The 22,188-nt window shown below is 42.8% G+C and overlaps 1 long non-coding RNA gene across 2 annotated transcripts in view; it reads left to right on the plus strand.

Annotated features, from left to right (window-relative positions):
* Positions 1 to 22,188, plus strand: part of LOC128584898 (uncharacterized) — a 40,342-nt gene that overhangs the window by 13,876 nt on the left and 4,278 nt on the right. For both annotated transcript variants that reach the window (XR_008379761.1, XR_008379762.1), the window contains exon 4: positions 21,228 to 21,359. This is a non-coding gene — a long non-coding RNA (uncharacterized LOC128584898). The remainder of the gene's footprint in view (positions 1 to 21,227; positions 21,360 to 22,188) is intronic.

Here is a 22,188-nt window from a genome sequence, read left to right on the forward strand (position 1 = left end):
ATCAGCGAGGACTGAACACCAATGGTCAGAGTTCCAAAGTGCCATCTGACGCCACCAACAGACACGACCTCACAGTCGTCCAGGTGCCTGTCAGTCCCAATGGTGAAACACAGGGAAACCTTCAAAGTTGGAGTCGCCTCCCCCCTCCGGATTGGAGGAGCGTGAGAATCCACGGGCAAAGCGCTTGTGGCCTGTTTAGGCTGCAGGGCCTCCCTGGACAGCACCGTGACGTCACTGGAGCAAGGAGTAAGGTGACGTGGGAGCATTTGGTTGGGGGACTTGGCCTTAGAAAGAGCAGTGGAAACAGGGAGACATGAGGGGCCCTGACGTGCTGTCCTCTGTGAAGAGCCCTGATGTCGTGTGAATGTCTACTGGCCAACAGCGTGTGTTGTCGGAAGGGAACAACAAAGAACATTAGGTGCAGACAGAGTAGCACATGCCCCTGTCACTGTCGGCAGCCCAGAGCCAGGGACAGAGCAATGCAGTAGTCACCTGTAACGGGTGAGACCTAATGTGCACTGCCTAGAAGCCCATAGTAGGGGGGGCATGTAACCAGGATCATCGCCTTACCTAGGAGTTTGTTCGCAATGGTACTGCACGTGTTTAAAAATGATTTTGTAGTAAAATAAACCTAACACAAAGTTTACCATTTAACCACAATGAAGTGTGCAGTTCCTTGGCATTAAGTACATTCCCATCAGTGTGCAACTTTAGCCCATCCATCTCCAGAACCGTTCACCTTCCCAAGCTGAGACCCTATGCCCTGAGTGTACTGTCAAACCAGATGTCCAGGTGACTGCTGTGCACATGAAAGGTGGAGGCGCCAGCAGGGGGCTTGTGGTCCTGCAGATCTGATCACAGCTTGGAGTGTGGATAGTGGACTCCACATTCTTGAGGCCTCATCTCATCAGATCCTCCCAGTGACCTAACAAAGGTCCCATCATAAACTCCCAGCACAGATGGGGAGAGACCTGGGCAAGGTTGCACACCTGGGGGGTGCACCTGGGCTGTCACCTGGGGCCAGTGATTCCTGAGTGTGCCTCCCCCCTCCAGATCATCCAGGTGTCTTGCATGTGAGAATGTGCACTGAGGAGGGAAGATGCCTGAGAAAGTAGAGGGAGGAAGATAAGATCCCCCTGCTCATAGTCTGCATTTCTGTAGTTTTACACAATTCGTGCTTCTGTGAAAGAGTTTGGGAAACCTGGGAGTCTGTTCTCCTAGCTTTATTTTCTTTTGTCTCTCTCGAACCTTTACCCTCCTGAGCCAGATTTTCTTTCCTTGCTTAGGCATTTCAATTCATCCTAATCCTTAGTTTTTAGACCCCTCCGTAGAAAACAGGGAGGCCAAAGAGGATGTTTGTGCTGGATGGGGAGGTGCAGCCAGGCGACCTGCTCCTCTATATCAAACCCCAAAGTCTCAGAGCTCAGCACGAATTAGGTGCCAACTTGGGAAGGTAAGACTTGAAAAGCGAGTCAGGAACCCTGACTGGTTTCACAAGCTCATATCTGAAACTTGGAAATTTACAAAACCCAGAGGTTTGTTTGATTAGAAAGGGTAACTGCCCTGTAAGGAAGAGAAACCCAATGGAACATTCCCCCGGGGATATCTGAAAGTTATAGACCCTTGTGTCAGCAACTAGCAGGTCAGTTGGGGCCAATGGCCACACAGCATGTTGACCAGGTCTGTGCTTCCAGGAAGCAAACACCTAAAAGTTACCTGTGTTCATTAAAGTTGCTCAAGAATTTTGTAAACTAAGACCTAGTCTTCTTGATGGCTATCTTAGAACTGTTCATTGAACTAAGATCAGTCTGAAAATGGTTCTCTAGCCTGTCTAGACAGTAGAATCAGTCCCCTGCCAAGATTTATTTCGTTTATTATTATTTTTTGAGACAGATTCTAACGTTATCACCCCCATTAGAGTGACCTAGTATCATACCTCCCAGCAACCTCAACACTTGGGCTCAAGTGATTCTCTTGCCTCAGCCTCCCAAGTAGCTGGGACTATAGGCACCCACTACAACACCCCGCTATTTATTAAAGATGGGGACCTGCTCTTGCTCAGGCTGGTCTCCAACCTGTGACATCAGGCAATCCACCGGCCTTGGCCTTTTAGAGTGCTCGGATAAAAGGTGTGAGCCACTGCGCCCAGCCTGTGAAGATTTATTTAAACATCACATTGCCTAGGACTCATGCCCAGAAGTTCTGTGTTTTAGTCTGTGCTGACACCAAGGCCCAAGTGTTTTTCTAACGTCTATCCAAGTTTGAGGAACACTGAATTAGACCAAGTAGAGCCAATGTCCTGCTCACCTTTGTATGTGCAGTGCCTGACACAGTATCTAGTGCTGACTAGTAGTTGGGTGCTGCCTCAAGATTTATGGGATGTGTGAAGAAATGGTCCCGTGTCACCACATAGAGATCTACCAACACTTGAGTTGCATTTCATGGGTTTCAAAATAGTTTTGTAGCCCTCTGTCATTTAGTGTTGAAAAGGAAAATGGGGGCTCAGCATGGGAGCTCATGCCTCTAACACATACTGTGTTGGGAAGCGGAGGTGGGAAGACTCCCAAGAGTTTGACACCAGACTGGGAAACACAGTGTGTTTGCATCTCTATAGTTCTCTGGCATCTCTATAGAACTATAGTTCTAGCAACTTATAAGGCTAAGAGGGAAGGATGGCATGAGACTACGTGTTGAAGGTTACAGTGAGCTATGATGAGGACAGGATACTCCAACCTGGATGACAGAACAAGACCTTGTCTCTAAAACACACAAACAAACAAACAGAAAAGACCATGACAAACAAAAACCCAGAAACTTGGGTATAATCCACTTTTTTTTTTTTAATAGTTTCAGCAAACAGCAATTCATGAATTGGGCAGCTCCAAAACAGACGTGGTTCAGGGGCTCCACTGAAGTAGCTTTAGGGACAGTCTCTTACAGAGTGAATGCATCAGCAAAGGAAAGAAAGTATTTCATTGGTTACAAAGTTTCTTTAATTGGCCTGTGTGGCTGTTAGTCCCCAGTTAGGTAAGTTTGTTAGTTTCTTCTTGTTAGTTGAGCTTACATTCTGTTTTTGTTTAACACAGCCATGTACAAAAAGTATCTAAAGTCATGTTTTCCTTCTGTTTGCAAATCAAGCCAGAGGAAGGTAACTTCTGAGGACTAACTGGTTTTGTTTGTTCAAGGTCTCTTCAGGACTGTCTCAATTTTCATTTACTTTTATCATTATTATTATTATTATTTTTTTTTTTTGGAGTTTATGGCCAGGGCTGTGTTTGAACCTGTCACCTCCAGTGTATGGGGCCGGCGCCCTACTCCTTAGATCACAGGTGCTGCCCAATTTTCATTTACTATTAAGTAAGTCTCATAGGCCTGGCTAAGTGGCTCACACTGAGGGGCCTAACACTCAGGGAGGACGAATTGGGTGGATTGCTTGAGGTCCAGTGTTCACGACCAGCCTGAGCCACAAGTGAGAATCGGTCTCTGAAAAAACCTAGCAGGAAAGTGGGTGCCTGTAGTCCTGGGTACTTGAGAGGCCTAGATAAGAGAATCACTTGAGCCCAAGTTCATGCAGTTCCTGTGAGCTCTGAACCAACAGCACTCTACCCAGGGCTGCTGAGTGATACTCTATCTCAAATAAAAGAAATATAAACAAATCTCATACCAATTTTATAGATGAGGAAGATGAGATTTAATGAGATTAAGCAATTTCACCCCCAAATCTGAAAAAAACGTGAAATTGTCTCTTTATCCGACTCAGGACAATTCACAGATTTAATGACTGACTGGGATGGTTCTCCTCTGGATACAGTTGGTTTTGAGCAAGTTTGTTTGAGTATTTGCCTTGGCAAGTGTATCATTTATTCCTCTCACTGTAACATCAAGGTCTAAGTATTGAGAAAATGCTTATTGCAGAAGGATTCAAACACAAAAATCTATGAAAATGGTGTAATAACACACTCTGTAATCATCACCCTGCTTCAACAATGACCACATTCAGGGCCAGCCTGGTTTTGGTCAAAGCCCCACATATTGGCCCCTTTTTTGAAAAAAATCCCAGAAAAGATATCAGTATGTTTGTCCTGGGACTTAACAAATCCTCAGTGTCATTACTATATCTAACAATTAATAATTCCCTCCTATCACAAATGGTCAGTATTCACATCTGTGTCTTATAAAAAACAGCCAGGTTCTTTGAATAGGGACCCAAGTAAGTTCAATGCACTGTAGGTGGTTATGACTCTTAAGCTTCTCTGGGTCTGTAGGTTTCCTCTCCATCTCTTTTTGTTGATCTTCCTGTAATTTATCTGATGGAGAAACCCTCTGTCCTGTAGAGTGCTCATAGTCTGAATTGTGCTGACTGCAGCCTCCTGGCATCACTTGACACATTCCTCTTGGCCGTGTAGCTCCTGTAGTTTAATAGGTAGAGCCAAACGCTTGGGTACACTTAGGATTGTTTTTTTCCAAACTCCTTCCTAGGTGATTGAAGTTTTGTTAAAGGTAAACATGCTTTGTCATGTTCTTAAATGGAGGCAGCTAATATAAGTCAATTCAGGGCCCAGAATGACAGAGGGACCTCAAGGTCTCCTTTGAGGCTGAGAGCCTCCCTTTGCTCTAGCCCTAGCCCTCCTCACCCCTGTCACCATCCCCACCTCCACCTCTGTGTGTTGAGGCCTCCTCTCTCCTGACTGGGCCACCAGGCTCCAGCACAGGGTGCGGTCTCTGGGGACTCTTCCTGGGAGTCAGCATTTCACCAGGACCTGATAAGGTGGCTGTTTCTCGCTAGTTGGTGACAAGGGACCGGCATTTTGTACTAGCTACTATTATGACACAGAGCATTTGCTCAAAGTGACCTCTAGGGGCTCCTAGAAAATAATTTCTTAAAGTGTACTGGCCCTTTTTTATACAGGACGTTGAAATAGTTTCATTTTAAATAGTATTTAGATGGTATATTTTAATGACAAAAGTAACTCATGACTATAAGAAAATCCTCAAAAGATACTGACTAATAATGACCTTGGCAATCAGATGTGTTCTAGAATTTCACTCCAGGCTTTCCTGGTGTCCCATCTGAACCAAAGGTGGAGGTGGCAGAGCCAGCAACCCCCAGAGTAAGCGCAGCTGCCTGAAAACCATCTCGGTGAGCGGCTGCTCAGTCCCTGACAGTAGGGGGCGGAGGGTAATTCCTCATCCCATCCCTTGTTCATAAACTTTGGAGCAGATGCCACTTTTTCCCTATTACAAACCGTGCTCTCAGGAATTTCCCTGTGTGTGATACTTAAGTTCTTTAGAGATTACTGAAGATAGTCATGGAGAAGTGAGGTTACCGTGTGCCAGGGAGCGAGCATGGGCTGTGCCCACACACACCTGTGCCAACACTGTGTGAGGCTGCCTGTTCCTCCGTGTGTGCTCAGCCCCAGAATATTATCACCCAAATACAAATCTTTTTCTTGTTGGGGTTTTTATCTTTCTGAGCAGAAGAAAAAAGAATTTTCTTCATTGTTGTTACCAGGATAAGGGCAGGTTCTGTGTGATGACAATTTGTTATGCTCATTAACCTCCCTTGAAACATTTCAGAGTGAGTTTGTCACTGGTGGTGAATTCCAACTGAGACCCAGCACGGTTATATTCATGATGTCAGATTGCACTTGTGGCGTGCCCACTGTGTGCCTGAGCAGATGCAGAGGAGAGAAGGTGAAGAGGACAGGAAACCACCCCTGTCTGGGGAAGGAGGAGGACTGGGCAGGCTGGGGGGCAGAAGGCAGTGGAGGCGGCAGAGAGGAGCGAGTTTCCTGGAGGAGAAGGCCTTTGAGCTGGATGTTGAGGAATGAGGGCCAATCCCACAGGATGGCGGGAGAGTCCTGGACAAGGAAGCAGAATGGGAGAGGGGCTGTGACTGGAGGGGGAGGGAAACCCAGGTGGCTGGAAAGGGTTTGAGAAGTCGCTGTGAGGGAGCCTCAGGTGTGGCACAGGCTGCATCACAGAGTTTGGCCCTTATGTGCAAGGCTGATGTTTCTCAACCTCTGGATACACTTGTTTCACTTTTTACTTTTATATATATTTCTTGAGACAGAGTCACGCTCAGTTGCCCTAGGTAGAGGGCCATGGCATCATAGTTCACAGCAACCTCACTCTCTTGGGCACAAGCCGTCCTCCTGCCTCAGCCCCCTTAATAGCTGGGATGATGGTCACCCACCACAAGGTCCAGCTAGTCAAACTTATAGTGAAGTTTAAAGATAAGAAGAACTTCCAATAGGATGTAATGCCAGTGAAATGTTTTGTCTGGGTTTGCTCTTTGCCAGTGAAATGTTTTGTAATGTACATATTATTTACCACAAAGAAAGAAACATGTTTCTTCCCCTGCCCTTGTCAATAATGCCTGTGGTTCGAGGAGGGAGGAAATATTCCATTGATGCTTTCTAAATAAGGTATAAAAATGCCTCCTCTCTGTACCCTCAGGGAATAAGGTGATCTTCAGTGAAGGCTCTAGATTACAGATCCTTGTAAGCAGTGATAGTTAGATGTGTTAGGGTATGTTTGGAAATCTCTGTGTTACACAACTCTACGTTATCAGCTAGAGCAATGGTGTCCAAACTGCGACCCGAGGGCTGGGTGCTGATTTTCTGAGGACTTTTTTTGCTTATCTGTGCTATTGGAAATCACATAGACTATGCACGGACCTTTTCTTTTGGTTTTGCTAATGAGCTTTCATTAGTGTTGTGTATTTAGTGTGTGGCCCAAGACAACTCTTATTGTTCCAGCTTGCAGTAGAGAAAAAAATATTGGCTTCTCCTGAACTAGAGCACAGTGAACAACTTGCCTCTGCCTCCTGACCTGGGTGTGTGTTGACACAATTTCTCTGCTGGCACACCGTGGGGGACCTGCAGGGTGTTCACGGTGAGGCCTGTAGTCCCTTCCGTTAAGGGCCCTAAGCTGCAGTTTGCAGGCAGACACATGTTGGTTTGTGATAGTGGTGGGGGTGGTGGTGTTGTGGCTGTGTAGTGCTGTGTGATTTGTGTGTGTTTATCTGGTCTCCCCACAATCAGAAGCTTCGGCTATTTATTGACAGAGTTTATGGGACATAACTGATGAATGTGTTAAAGCCAGCCCCAGAGACCAAGCAGATCATGTTATAGGAGAGGATTTCATTAGAAGAAGAAAAGAAAGGAATGAAATATTAGATTCAAAATTCAGTCCGTAGAGAGGATTCTTCAAACACGAAACCTGTGAAGGGAAGAGATTTGCCTGTAGCTCAAAAACATAAAAGGGGGCTTGGCGCCCGATTCTCAGTGGTTAGGGCACTGGCCACATACACTGAGGGAGGCGGGTTGGAACCTGGCCTGGGCCTGCTAAACACTAATGACAACTGCAACAATAAAATAGCCAGGCATTGTGTAGGCAGCTGTAGTCCCAGCTACTTGGGAGGCTGAGATAAGAGAATTGCTTAAGCCCAACAGTTTGAGGTTGCTGTGAGCTGTGATGCTACAGCACACTATAGAGGGTCTATCACAAAAAAAAGAAGGGGGGGAATCCATAGTGGCACAAAGATTAAAAACATGAGTTGTATACTTTCCAAGTTCCATTCCCACTGGGATATTTTATGACGCTATGATTGCATATTCACTGGGGGGGTGGGGTTCAGGCGTGACAGGGACAGCCATAGGCAATCCAGAACACCAGATTATTTTCCTTAGAAAGCTGCAGTGGCTGGAAATTATTTAAATGCAGAAAGGGGGTGGCTCCTGTGGCTCAGTGGGTAGGGTGTGGGCCCCAGATACCCAGGGTGGGGGCTTTGAACACCACCCCAGCCAAACTGCAAGAAAAAATAGCTTGGCAATGTGGCAGGCACCTGTAGTCTCAACTACTTGAGCGGCTGAAGCAAGAGGATCGCCTAATCCAGGAATTGGAGGGTGCTGTGAGCTTAGACTCTTGAAGGGTCACATAACTCCAGAAGAGGTGAGGACAGTGGTATAGAGCATGGGGGACAAGCCTGGTGCCCCAGCACATTCTTAGCGCCCAGGTGGTGTCTCCGGAGCATTTTGTGTGGAAACTGCCTGTGGTCTCGACTTGAATGGTGTGCTGAGCCCACACCTACCACTAGTGAGACTGATTCAGTGAATGCATGGGCTGGAACTGCTGAACTAGCTCATTGGTTTATTTTTTTCTTTTTCTTTTTCTTTTTTGAGACAGAGGCTCACTTTGTGACCCTGGGTAGAATACTGTGCCGTCCTCATAGTTCACAGCAACTTCAAACTCCTGGGCTGAGGCAATCCTCATGCCTGAACTTCCTGAGGAGCTGGGACTATAGGTTCCCACGACAAGACCTGACTAATTATTTTGCATTGTTTAGTGGAGACAGGGATGTCACACTTGCTCAGGCTGGTGTGAATTCCTGGGATCAGGCAACACATCCCCCTGGACCCCTGGTGCGATTATACGCATGAGCCACCGAGGCCATCTTAAACTGGCCGATTCTAACTTTGCAGTACTTAATCCTCATTTCTTCATCTGGTTTGTTTTTTTCACTCTGTATGGTTTAAAAATAATATTTAGAAGAGAATTAAATCATGATTTCTATACAAACATATCAGGAGTAAGGGTCAGAGATTATATTTAACTCACAAATTGAGAACTGGCAAGAGGATCCAACAGGTTAAAAAGAGAACTCAAAGCACTGTGAGTTTATGCTCAGAGAAGGAAGGGGAACAGTGTACATAGTGCCACACGGGCAAGAGCGAGTTCTCGGCCCTAAGGGGATCATCAGTTGCATCCTGCCAGGTGCAGTTTCCTTTTCTAGGCAGAGAGTTTAATTACATTGCTATCAGTTTGTACAAGGGAAAGTGCAGCTTTACTGAGTCCTAAAATAGTCACAGTCGTGGGGGAGATGACAGGAACAGGTCACTACCAGAACACCTGAGAAATTTCACTTTTCCTCACAGCCCCTTTTCTCTTAGGATTTTATTTTTTTTCTTTTGAGACAAGCCTTATATGTGAGCAGCCACCAATTCAGAGTGACTCGAGCTATTGGAAAGAGTCCCTATTATCGTCCCAAGACATTCCTCCTGCTAGAAGGCCCCTGACTTTCTCCCAGGAGCTGTGGTCTCCCTGAGGGCCTTGGGCTACCAGGTTCAGAGCACCCCAAGGCAGTATCTGCAGGGCGCCGCAGATCCACACACACTTTCATGTGCATTGATATGAGAACCCATTTTATAAATGATGATACTGGGAGAAGAGGGGATCAGGACACACCACCCTGCAATCTGCCACTTGGCATGAGTTCAAGGCAAGTGAGTAACAGCAGAGGCAGGAGGAGCTCCCTGCCCTTCCCTTTCCATCTCAAAGCAGGGCATCAATTTGTCAGTCACATGTCCTCCCTTCCCCCTCTTGACTTGAAGACACTTATCCCTGGAGACAGGGTCCCCTGGAGTCTGCATGACAAGCGTTATTAAATGACCCTTACCTCCCATGCTTATGTGCCCACATTTGACCAGGCACCTAGAAGCCCCAACTCCTTGTCCTGCGTCCTGGGGCTTCTCCACAATGCATCACCCTTTGTTAAATGGTAAATAAGTGTCTCACTAACCCAACAGCTTAGTGAGGGTTTTACCTCTTTGCTGTGAGGTGTTGCATGACTGGAGATGCGAATGAACAGTAGCTTTGCCATGGGTGTAAACTCACTCCTGTAATTACTAACTCAAGAAACAGACTACATGAAATGAGATGAGATGGCGTGTAGCAAAAATCTTTATTCCAGGTTTTGACTTTATATTTTTTCTTGTCATGTACACATTTAATTTATTATCTATTAGTTCCATCTTTATCTTATTTTACCTATCTGAAATTAACTTGAAAGGAAATATTTTGTTATCATATCAATACAATCACCTTTGTAGTAAACCTCTTTTTCTAAACATTGACTAATTTTTGGGTAGGTATTTAAAGAAAGATCACAAAGAAGAAAGTAGCCACTGGGGAATAGAGTAAATAGAAGAATATCTTCAAGCATTCACGTAGTTTACTAAGTATGAAGTAATGACTGTGTCTTCCTTCATGGAAGAGTACCTATAGACCTCTGAAAATACATTGTTAACATACGTTAACTCTCTGGCCCGTATCTCTGAGGAAGGGTGGCATGCCATTTGATCTCAGGCTTCACGGGGTATACAGCTTCAGAGAAAAGGCTTAAGGAATTTTACAACTCCAAGGAAGCCAACTCTATATGTAACCCAGGGGGGTCCAAGTCCCTTAAGCCTCAGGAGAAAAGTAAGTCATTTTAAACTCACACGGAATTCACTTTATGCGCTTGATGTAGGATATGTTTGTTTCTAAACATTATCCTACATTTTCCCTTTTTGTTTTTTGACGAATATTATTCATATCTGTCATCATTTAAGCAAACACCTGCACATAATGTTCATTTTCACTTTGAGCATGTTTTATTTTTTATAAATTAAATATAAGATGAATCCAATAATTAAAAATAATGCTAATGATCCTACTGAACTTCCTATAAGTCCCTGTATTTTTGGAATAGGATTCATTTGTTCAATTCCATCAGCTATGCCTTGTAAAATCTGATGTCCATCTATTTTTTGTAACTTATTTTCAAAAGTGGAATATACCTCATGTTGTAAAATTACAATTTCCTTAGTTAAATTATCATGGTTTAACAAATGCTTTCTAACATTTTCCCAAGGAAATTTACTCTCATTGTATTTAACAGGGGTTATACAAAAAGTAGTTATATTCCAATCACATTTTAACTTCATTTGTTTCTTTAAGCTGACTAACTGATCTCCCAACATAACAACACTTTGTTCTAAATCAGTAATTTCATTATATAATTCAGTGTCAATTTGTTTTTGAGCAGTCCATAATTGTTCAGAGTCTTTATGCCAATCAGCCACAAAATTATGTGTTCTGATTCCTTGAGTTAAAGACACCCCAGAGGTGGCAGTAGAAGCTTTCACAGCAATAATTCCTAAAATTGCAGGAATCAAAAGTCCAATAAATCTCCTCATTTTTTTCAAAATTTGATCAGCCAGAAGTTGAAGGAGTGTCAGGGCAGGAGATTCTTGTCACGGTCTGGTCAAATTCGCTGGCATCCATACACCTGTCCTGGTTCTCAACAAATACAGCTGTTCCTTTTGAGGATCAAAACATAGAGAACTATTAATACAAGTTAACAGTTGACACATAGGACAAAATAATTCTCCTGCTTTTTCATTCCACTCTATGTTGCCCTTAAGCCATACAAAGGGCAATTGAACACAAGCTTGAATGTATCTTTTATCATGGACAGTAAATTCCATACCATAAGTATGAGGTGTAGTGGTTTGATTATAAAACAATCCACCAGTCCAACACTTCATGTTTTAGGGCTGTTGCTACTTTCCACAAATGATTTCGTTTAGGAAAGCCATAAATTCCAGGTGCAGGGGGTGCAAACCCAACATCTGTCCAACTCATAGGTGTTATCATATTAATATTAATTTTATTTTTATTTATAGGATAGGTAGACTCATCTCTTGGCAACTCAGTGTTAATAGGTCTTTTATTACTGTTAAGTAAAGTTGCCTTTGGATTTAAATTTTATTCTGGGCGGCAGGAGTTTGCCGTCTTTATCTTTAATATATCTACATTCATTAGTCCAATGTTTACCTTTTCTGCAGCGGTGGTATAGGCCAGGTGCTTGCGGCTTGATATCCTGAACTACTGCAGCTGGGGCACTTTCAATTTTAGCTTTGCGACATTCAGAACACAGATGCCCTATTTTTCCACAATTAAAACACTTTGTCTTCTTTTTAGTCCCATTAAGTGCCTCTGCCAAGGTGGCAGCATTAAGCTTTGTCTGAAATGTTCCAGAGCCAATATTCCTACAAGTGTGGAGATATTGTTCAATGGAAACATTGTCCTGATTCTTGATAGGGGTGAGGGCCAATTTACAATCTGAATTGGCATTCTCAAATGCTAATTGTAATAAAAGCATCTGTCTGGCCTGTTCTTCAGGAACAGACCTTTCAATTGCTGTCTAAAGTCTAGCTACAAATTCAGAATATGGTTCATTGTTGGCTTGCATGATTTTTGTAAAAAACTGCTTAATCCCATTTTTTTCAAGCTCTAATACAAACATCTTTAACTTGCATTAATAAGTCTTGTGTTAATTGCAGCTGTTGGTGAATGTCAGCCACAGGGCCAGAACCCATTAAAGAGTTAACTGGAGTTCCCTGAGCTCGGTTTTGCAAAGTTGCCTCTTTCAGTCACCAAGCCTTGAATTGTAAAAATTGACCAGGCTCAAGGTAGTAGAGCTAAAGTTTCCCAGTTAGCAGGAATAAAAATATGATTTGTGCAATATGAATTTAAAATGCCAATTACAAAAGGAGAAGTAGATCCATAAGCATAAACAGCATCTTTCATTGTTCTTAAAAATTTTACTTCTATAGGAGCATGTTGAGCAGCTCCTGATTGATCATTCTCTCGAATTTCCCTGAAAACAGGATATGCTGGTATAATAGGCTCTTTATTATTACCCAATTCTGAAATTTGAACTGAGTTCTCATTAGATATACCCAATTCAGAAATATCTAAAGGAAAGTGATACTGTGCAGTGAAGCGAGTATCTGGGGGATTAGGCCACACAGGATAAATTCCTGTTGAGGCATTATGACGTAAGGGGCCTTCCCTCCAGGCTTTAGGACCTGCTGGTGCAGAAGGAGTTAGAGGCTTGTAAGGTGGAAGCACATTTTTACCAGAACCTGCTTTAGAGCTTGCTCTAGAGGAGAGTATTTCAGCTCTCTTCTTTTCTAAGAAGGTAATTCTTTGATTTATTATTTGAAAAATTTCAGCCATAACCTTTTTAAGATGTTCAAACTCAGACTCTTTTTGAGCTGATTCATCAGTCATTTCCACTAGTTCCGGACAGCTCTCTGCGTCACTGTCAAGACTAATTAAGTCACCCACATATTTCTTTTGAGGCTTATTAAATTGAGGTTCAGAATGGGAATTGGGTGAATCATATTCATGTCCAGAATTTCTGAGATTTTCCACCATCTGCTCTGGCTGGCCTAACTGATCCAGCTCGGGCAAAGGAGGCGGGGGTGGCAACTCATCAGCACCAATGTCCTCAGTCTCAGAATCTTTCTCCGAACACGTTTGAAATGGTTCCAACACAATTTGAACCAGTTTATAGGTTGCCCATATTTCCCTATTTATAAAATTGCCTTTTTGGTGGGCATGATGCAGGGCCCGACCCACTTTGTTCCAGACTTTCAAATTTAGCTGGACTTTTCAATCAGGCGTAAACCAGCGGCAATGTTTAACAACCACACGGAAAAGTTCCTTCAGGTTACTGGTTTTTACCGGAATTTTAGTGGTAGAAATCAGAGTTTTTAAAATGGCAATATACTGATCCTCCAAAGAGGAAGAGAGCTGAAGACTCATATTATTTCCTCCCATGTTTCTTGTTATGCTGGAGACGTCTCACGTACTCTGAGTGGCAATTGCACCATCCCAGTTACAGGGTTCTCAAGCTTACCTCAAACAGCTTCAGCGAAGATCTCTCCAAGGTGTCCTGGTGGAGGCGGCCGTCCTCCAGCCTGGCATCCAGAAAGTCTTTCTGCTCCTTTGCCATCCCCTGATCCTGCCGACTATGCCAATATGTTGTGTTACCAGAGACGCGAATGAACAGCAGCTTTGCCATGGGTGTAAACTCGCTCCTGTAATTATTAAGTCAAGAAACAGACTACATGAAATGAGATGAGACGGCGTGTAGCAAAAATCTTTATTCCAGGTTTTGACTTTATATTTTTTCTAGTCACGTACACATTTAATGTATTATCTATTAGTTTCATCATTATCTTATTTTATGTATCTGAAATTAACTTGAAAGGAAATATTTTGTTATCATATCAATACAATCACCTTTGTAGTAAACCTCTTTTTCTAAACATTGACTAATTTTTGGGTAGGTATTTAAAGAAAGATCACAAAGAAGAAAGTAGCCACAGGGGAATAGAGTAAATAGAAGAATATCTTCAAGCATTCACTTAGTTTACTCAGTATGAAGTAATGACTGTGTCTTTCCTTCAGGGAAGAGTATCTATAGACCTCTGACAATATGTTGTTAACATACGTTAACCCTCTGGCCCGTATCTCTGAGGAAGGGTGGCATGCCATTTGATCTCAGGCTTCATGGGGTGTACAGCTTCAGAGAAAAGGCTTAAGGAATTTTACAACTCCAAGGAAGCCAACTCGCATGTAACCCATGGGGGGGGGGTCCAAGTCCCTTAAGCCTCAGGAAGAAAAGTAAGTGATTTTATTTTATTTTATTTTATTTATTTATTTTTCAATTAATTTATTTTTATTGTTAAGTCATAGCTGCGTACATTAGTGCAATCAAGGGGTATAATGTGCGGGTTTCATATACAATCTGAAATATTCTCATCAAACTGTTCAACGTAGCCTTCATGGCTTTTCTTAGTTAGTGTATGTAGGCATTTGTATTCTGCATTTAGTAAGTTTCGCCTGTACCCATTCTAAGATGTACCATAGATGTGGCCCCACCCATTACCCTCCCTTCACCAAAACCTCCCCCCTCCCTCCCCCTTCCTTGGCCCTTTCCCCATAGTCTTGTGCTATAGTTGGGTTATAGCCTTCATGTGAAAGCTATAATTTAGCTTCATAGTAGAGCTGGGTACATTGGATACTTTTTCTTCCACTCCTGTGATACTTCGCTAAGAAGAATATGTTCCAGCTCCATCCATGTAAACAGGAAAGAGGTAAAGTCTCCATCTTTCTTTAAGGCTGCATAATATTCCATGGTATACATGTACCACAATTTGCTAGTCCATTCGTGGGTCAATGGACACTTGGGCTTCTTCCATGACTTAACGATTATGAATTGGGCTGCAATAAACATTCTGGTACAGATGTCTTTGTTATATTGTGAGTTTTGGTCTTCTGGGTATAAACCTAGTAAAGGAATTATAGGATGGAATGGCAGGTCTATTTTTAGGTCTCTAAGTATTCTCCAAACATCCTTCCAGAAGGAACATATTAGTGTGCATTCCCACCAGCAGTGTAGAAGTGTGCCCTTTTCTCCACATCCACACCAACATCACTGGTTTTGGGATTTTTGTTATGTGGGCTACTCTTAGTGGGCTTAGGTGATATCTCAAAGTAGTTTTGATTTTCATTTCTCTGATGATGAAGGATGATGAGCTTTTTTTCATGTGTTTGTAGATTGTGCATCTGTCTTCTTTAGAGAAGTTTCTCTTCAAGTCCCTTGCCCACCCTGAGACAGGATCACGTGTTCTTTTGTTGCTAATACGTTTGAGTTCTCTGTGGATTCTTGTTATTAGACCTTTATCGGAGGTATAACCTGCAAATATTTTCTCCCATTCTGAGGGCTGTCTGCTTGCTTTACTTACTATGCTCTTGGCTGTGCAGAAACTTTTTAGTTTGATCAGGTCCCAGTAGTGTGTTTTTGATACTGCTTCAATTGCCTGGGGAGTCCTCCTCATAAAATATTCACCCAGGCTGATTCCCTGCACTTTCTTCAAGTATTTTTATAGTTTCATGTCTTAAGTTTAAATCTTTTATCCAGTGAGAGTCTATCTTAGTTAATGGTGAAAGGTGTGGGTCCAGTTTCAATCTTCTATAGGTTGCCAGCCAGTTTACCCAGCACCATTTGTTAAATAGGGAATCTTTTCCCCACTGAATGTTTTTAATTGGCTTGTCAAAGATCAAATAATGGTAATTATTCATCTCTTGGTTCTCTATTCTGTTCCAGACATCTACTTCTCTGCTTTTGTGCCAGTACCATGCTGTTTTGATCACTATCGATTTATAGTACAGTCTCAGGTCTGGTAGTGTGATTCCTCCTGCTTTGTTTTCATTGCTGAGTAATGTTTTGGCTATTCGAGGTTTTTTCTGATTCCATATAAAATGAAGTATTATTTTTTCAAGATCTTTAAAATATGACAATGGAGCTTTAATAAGAATTGCATTAAAATTATATATTGCTTTGGGTAGTATGGACATTTTAATGATGTTGATTCTTCCCAGCCATGAGCATGGTATGTTTTTCCATCTGTTAACATCTTCAGCTATTTCTTTTCTTAAAGTTTCATAGTTCTCTTTGTAGAGATCTTTCACATCCTTTGTTAGGCATACTCCCAAATATTTCATCTTCTTTGGCACTACTGTGAAAGGAATAAAGTTCATGACTGTTTTTTCAGCTTAGTTATTGTTGGCATATATAAAGGCTACAGATTTAAGGGTGTTGATTTTGTAGCCTGAGACATTGCCATATTCCTTGATCACTTCTAAAAGTTTTGTAGTAGAATCCCTAGTGTTTTCCAGATATATGATCATATCATCTGCGAAGAGTGAAAGTTTGATCTCTTCTGACCCTATGTGGATACTCTTGATCGCCTTTTGTTCTCTGATTGCAATGGCTAAAACATCCATTACAATGTTAAAGAGCAATGGAAACAATGGGCAACCTTGCTTGGTTCCTGATCTAAGTGGAAATGATTTCAATTTAACTCCATTCAATACGATATTGGCTGTGGGTTTGCTGTAGATGGCCTCTATTAGTTTAAGAAATGTCCCTTCTAAACCAATTTTTTTCAGTGTTCTGATCATGAAGGGATGCTGGATATTATCAAAAGCTTTTTCTGCATCAATTGAAAGAATCATATAGTCCTTACGTTTTAGTTTGTTTATGCGTTGAATTACATTTATAGATCTATGTATATTGAACCAGTCTTGAGAGCCTGGGATAAATCCCACTTGGTCGTGGTGTATAATTTTTTTGATGTGTTGTTAGATTCTGTTTGTTAGGATCTTATTGAGTATTTTAGCATCAATATTCATTAGTGATATTGGTCTATAATTTTCTTTTCTTCTTGGGTCTTTCCCTGGTTTGGGGATCAAGGTGATGTTTGCTTCATAGAATGTGTTGGGTAATATTTCTTCCTTTTCTATATTTTGGAAAAGGTTTAGTAGTATAGGTACTAGTTCTTCTTTAAATGTTTGGTAGAATTCTGACGTAAAGCCATCTGGTCCTGGGCTTTTCTTTTTAGGGATATTTTGTATAGTTTATGCTATTTCAGAACTTGATATAGGCCTGTTCAACATTTCCACTTCGTTCTGGCTAAGTCTTGGTAGGTGGCGTACTTCCAGGTATTGGTCGATTTCTTTCAGATTTTCATATTTGTGAGGGTAGAGTTTCTTGTAGTATTCATTAAGGATTTTTTGAATTTCTGAGGGGTCTGTTGTTATTTCATCTTTACCATTTCTGATTGATGAAATTAGAGATTTTACTCTTTTTTTCCTGGTTAGGTTGGCCAAAGGTTTATCTATTTTATCGATCTTTTCAAAAAACCAACTTTTGTATTTATTGATCTGTCGTATAATTCTTTTCTTTTCAATTTCATTTAATTCTGCTCTGATTTTGGTTATTTCTTTTCTTCTGCTGGGTTTGGGGCTGGAGTGTTCTTTTTTCTCCAGTTGCTTGAGATGTCCCATTAAGTTATTAACTTCCTCTCTTTCCGTTTTCTTGAGGAAGGCTTGCAGTTCTATATATTTCCCTCTTAGGACTGCCTTTGCAGTATCCCAGAGTTTCTGGTAATCGTGTCTTGATTGTTGTTTTGTTCCAAAAATTTGGTCATTTCCTTCTTAGTCTCGTCTATAACCCATCTATCCTTCAGCATAAGGTTGTTTAGCTTCCATGTTTTTGTATGGGTATGCAGGTTCCTGTTGTTATTGAGTTCAACTTTTATTCCATGATGGTCTGAGAAGATGCAAGGAATAATTTCTATTTTTTTAAATTTGCTGAGGTTAGATTTGTGGCCTAGGATGTGGTCAATTTTGGAGTATGTTCTGTGGGCTGAGAAGAATGTGTATTCAGTTTTGTTGGGATGAAATGTTCTGCAGATGTCTGTTAAGGCAAGATGTTGAATGGTTGAGTTTAAATCTAAAATTTCTTTGCTTAGCTTCTTTTTGGAGGATCTATCCAGCACTGCTAAAGGGGTGTTAAAAATCTCCAACTACTATGGAAGTGGAGGAAATTGAGTTGCTCATGTCTGTTAGAGTATCTCTTATAAATTTAGGTGCGTTCTGGTTGGGTGCATAAATATTAATAATAGAGATCTCATCATATTGAGTATTACCTTTAACAAATATGAAGTGTCCATCCTTATCCTTAAATATTTTGGTTGGTTTAAAGCCTATTGCATCTGCGAACAGGATTGCAATGCCTGCTTTTTTCTGCTTTCCATTTGCCTGGAATATAGATGACCATCCCTTCACCTTGAGTCTGTATTTGTGTTTTAATGTAAGATGTGATTCTTGTATGCAGCAGATATCTGGCTTGAGTTTCTGTATCCAGTCAGCCAACCTGTGCCTCTTAGAGGACAGTTTAAACCATTCACATTAATTGAGAATATTGATAAGCCTTTCAAGAGTCCGGTGGACATTTTTAATCCTTTTGCAACTGTGGAAGTTAGAATTTGATCAAAATTTTCTGGGTGAGTTTACTTTTGTGGTGGAGGATTACGCTGGTCTTTATGGACGATAGGTCTGAGAATATCCTGGAGAGCTGGTTTAGTTATGGCAAATTTCTTCCAACATGTGAATGTCATTGAGGTATTTAATTTCTCTGTCATAAATGAAACTCAGTTTAGCTGGGTATAGGATCCTGGGTTGAAAGTTATTTTGTTTTAGGAGATTAAAAGTCGATGACCATCCTCTTCTAGCTCTTTCAGCAGAGAGATCTGCAGTTATTCTAATATTCTTCCCCTTGTAGGTAATGGTTTTCTTTCGTCTGGCAGCTTTCAGAATTTTCTCCTTCATATTAACTTTAGTGAAATTGATTATGATGTGTCTGGGGGATGTCTTATTCAGGTTGAGTCATGCTGGAGTTCTGAAACTGTCTGCTATCTGAAAGAAAGTCATTTTAAATTCACACTGAATTCACTTTGTGTGCTTGATGTAGGATATGTTTGTTTCTAAATATCCTACATGAGGCCTCCCATGCTCACACAAATTACACTTTTTCTCCTGTTAATCAGCCTTTGCTCAATATAACTTACAGGCCTTTTGTACTGACCCTCAGGGGGTAGGAGAAACTTTCATCCTTTCCCACAGAGGGAGACCCAGTGTCACACAGGCCTAGTGAGCACTCACACCCAGAACTTCTGATTTCACCAGGTGTCTACTTTCTGCTATGCTAACATGCCCTAAAATTCTAATGCTCCTTGGAGAGCTTTCTTACTGTTTCTTCATTTGAGACAGGGTCTTGCACTCTGGCCCAGGCTGGCATGCAGTGGCATGATCATAGCTCATTGTAAACTTGAATTTCTAGGCTCAAGCAATCCTCCCATCTCAGCCTCCCCAGTAGCTGGGACTAGGACACCACACCTAGCTAATGTTTTTAATTCTTTCTGTGTAGAGACCAGGTCTTGCTGTATTGCCCAGTCTGGACTCAAATTCTTGGCCTCAACAATCCTCCCTCTTGGCCTCCCATGTGCTAGGTGTAGGTGTGAGCCACAATACCAGGCTGGGAGGAGAGGTTCTCTTATTTTAGATGGAAGCGAGCAAGAGAGAAGTGAATTTGCACTTGTTTGCAAAGTCCATGGACACAGTCACCAGAAAGGGGAGATTCATTCAACAGTGTTGTTTCTCCTTCCTTTTTTTTTTTTTTGAGCTGGAGACTGTATTCCTAGATAGAGTCCACAGGTGTCCTCATAGCTCACTGCAACCTAAAACTCCTCCTACCTCAGCACCCCCTCCGTCCCCAGTAGCTGTGACTGGAGCCATGTGCCACCATGCCCAGCTAATTTTTTCAATTTTAGTAGAGACAGGAATCTCATTTTTGCTCAGGGTGGTCTCAAACTCTTGAACTCAATCAACTGTCCCACCTTGACCTAGGAAAGTATGAGGGTTACAGGACTGAGCCTCATTCAACATTCTTGTCTCTGATATTTATTGAGCCCTATTGCAGGCCATGTCCTGGGGTCATAGGATTGAACAAACCAGACAGGTCCCTGTTCTTGGAATGTATGTTCTAGAAGGGACAATAGACACCAAACAACTAAATCGCTTTGAGTTATCCCGTTAGACTGTTAGAAGTGCTAACAAGAAATGCGTGAGTAGCCTGAGAATATCTTGGATGACCTGACTTAGGGAGTCCGGAGAGAGGGTTGGGGAAGTGTTCCTTAGGTAGCAGTTCTTACTGGGCTGTAGGGGTAGGAGGGAGCTGCAATGGGGGAGGGGAAATGGAAGGAAAAGTGTTAAGCAAAGAGACCATCATGTCACAGACTGAGACAGATCCTCACATCTATCATTGTCCTTTTCTATCTCCCTCTAACATCTTCAGAGATAAACCTACACCTAAAGCTTTTTCCCAGCTGGAAGGGTTGTGGAGATGCACTTGAGCACCAGGGCCTCCCCCTCATCCAGTTTGCACCCCCTCTTTCTATTCCGGGAGGAGAAGGTTAGTAACTTGACTGTCATTGCTGAGAGTTTGCTGACTCTTGGGGTAATTTTTGTCTCCCTCATTTGAGCATAAATGAACTTACATCATTTCTGAAAGGAGGAATGGATATGCCAGGGTGTGAAGTGGGGGAAATAGTGGACATAGTCAATCCTCTATGCAGAGGATCAGACGTCTGGATGCCCATTAACCTTTGTAGTACCCAGTCTGTGTTGCCACAAGTGAGTCTGGACGTCTGGAAGGGGAGGAAGTGGGAGGGCAAGGATGAGTGTGTCCTTAGCCCCGAACTGTGAGACCTCTGTGCAGAGAGAATAGAAGCCACGTCTGGGCTCCTGCTGAGTTGCTGAATGACAGGGGAAACCCTTCCAGATAAACATGTGTGTGTCTGTACTTAAGTGACGTCTTCTCAGTCAGTCTTTATTTTTATTGATGTAAAGAGACAGAGTGCTGCTGTGTTTCCCAGGCTGAATTTGAACTCCAAGACTCAAGCAACTATGCCGCCTCAGCCTCCTGAGTAGCTGGGAAGACAGGGGCACAGTTTTCTTTTATTGTTACACTAACTGTGTACAGTGGGGGCTGGAGAGGGCAGTGTCAATAGGAGGTGGGAGAGTCTGGGTCTTAGTAGTGGACAGGACTTGGCACCCTGACTTTGTAACCTCTGAGAACCTCACTTTCCTCGTCTATAACATCGGGACAGGACTAACAGCTGCTGTATTTCACAGGGCAGTGGCAGCTAGTAAGAACTCAGCCAACACTGGGGAGCAGCAGACGCAGGAGGACGCGCTTGGATCGGGGCCTCAGCACCTGCAGTTCGGGAGACACAGGTCACTAGCCAGGAGCCGAGTCACATTCCCTACAGGTGAGGCTGCGCAGGGGCTTAGGAAGGTTCCTGTAAGTTTCTGTTTGTGGAAGCTTCTACCATAGTCCACAGACCATGGAGATTAACAGCTTAGGATGCCTCTGGTTGACCATCAGTTGCTGTTGGTGCAGCTGCCTCTCCGGGAGGGGAGTGACCAGCCCAACATACAGGGTACGAATGCAGCCAGTTCTATCCTTGGGACAGTTTGAAGGTCAGATTCCATCTGTCCCCAGGAGAGGACCGGGCTCTTAATCCTGGTGCTGTCCTGGCCCCTTTCACACTTCTCCCACATCCCCACCTGGTCCTGGATTTTCCCTTCCCCGCGGGTGTGGGATGGAGGGACAAGTGCGTGCTATGAAGCCCGTCCTGGGGCCTGGGACACAGGCAGCCCTGCACACGCTTTCAGCATCTCTCCTAACTACTGGGCTGTGAGCTGGGCAGCAAGCAGACACAGAGGTGAGTACAACAAAGGCCCCGCTGTCAGGAAATTCAGACTGTACGAAAGAGAGGAAATGAAGGACTGGACGTTGGCCTGCTCCAGAGCCAGGCCAGGCCAGAGTCTGAGCTCACACATCCGTGTTCCCCAATACTGGGGATCCTCAGGGCCAACTCAGCCACATCTTGTGGACATGTAGCATTTGAAATTCTGTGAGTTCCGTTGTACTTTTATTCCATCAGCTGATAAAAAGTCACACTTGTTGTCAATTGTAAGAAAAGATAAGGAAGTTGTCAAATCATAATTAGATGAACTTGTATCTCACTTGTTGTAGTGATCTTTGTCTCAGACTGTTCTGTATGCAGAGATTTGTGATCTGGTTGGTGGTGACTG

This window comes from Nycticebus coucang, chromosome 4 (genome assembly GCF_027406575.1).
Source record: "Nycticebus coucang isolate mNycCou1 chromosome 4, mNycCou1.pri, whole genome shotgun sequence".
NCBI classification, from domain to species: Eukaryota; Metazoa; Chordata; class Mammalia; order Primates; family Lorisidae; genus Nycticebus; species Nycticebus coucang.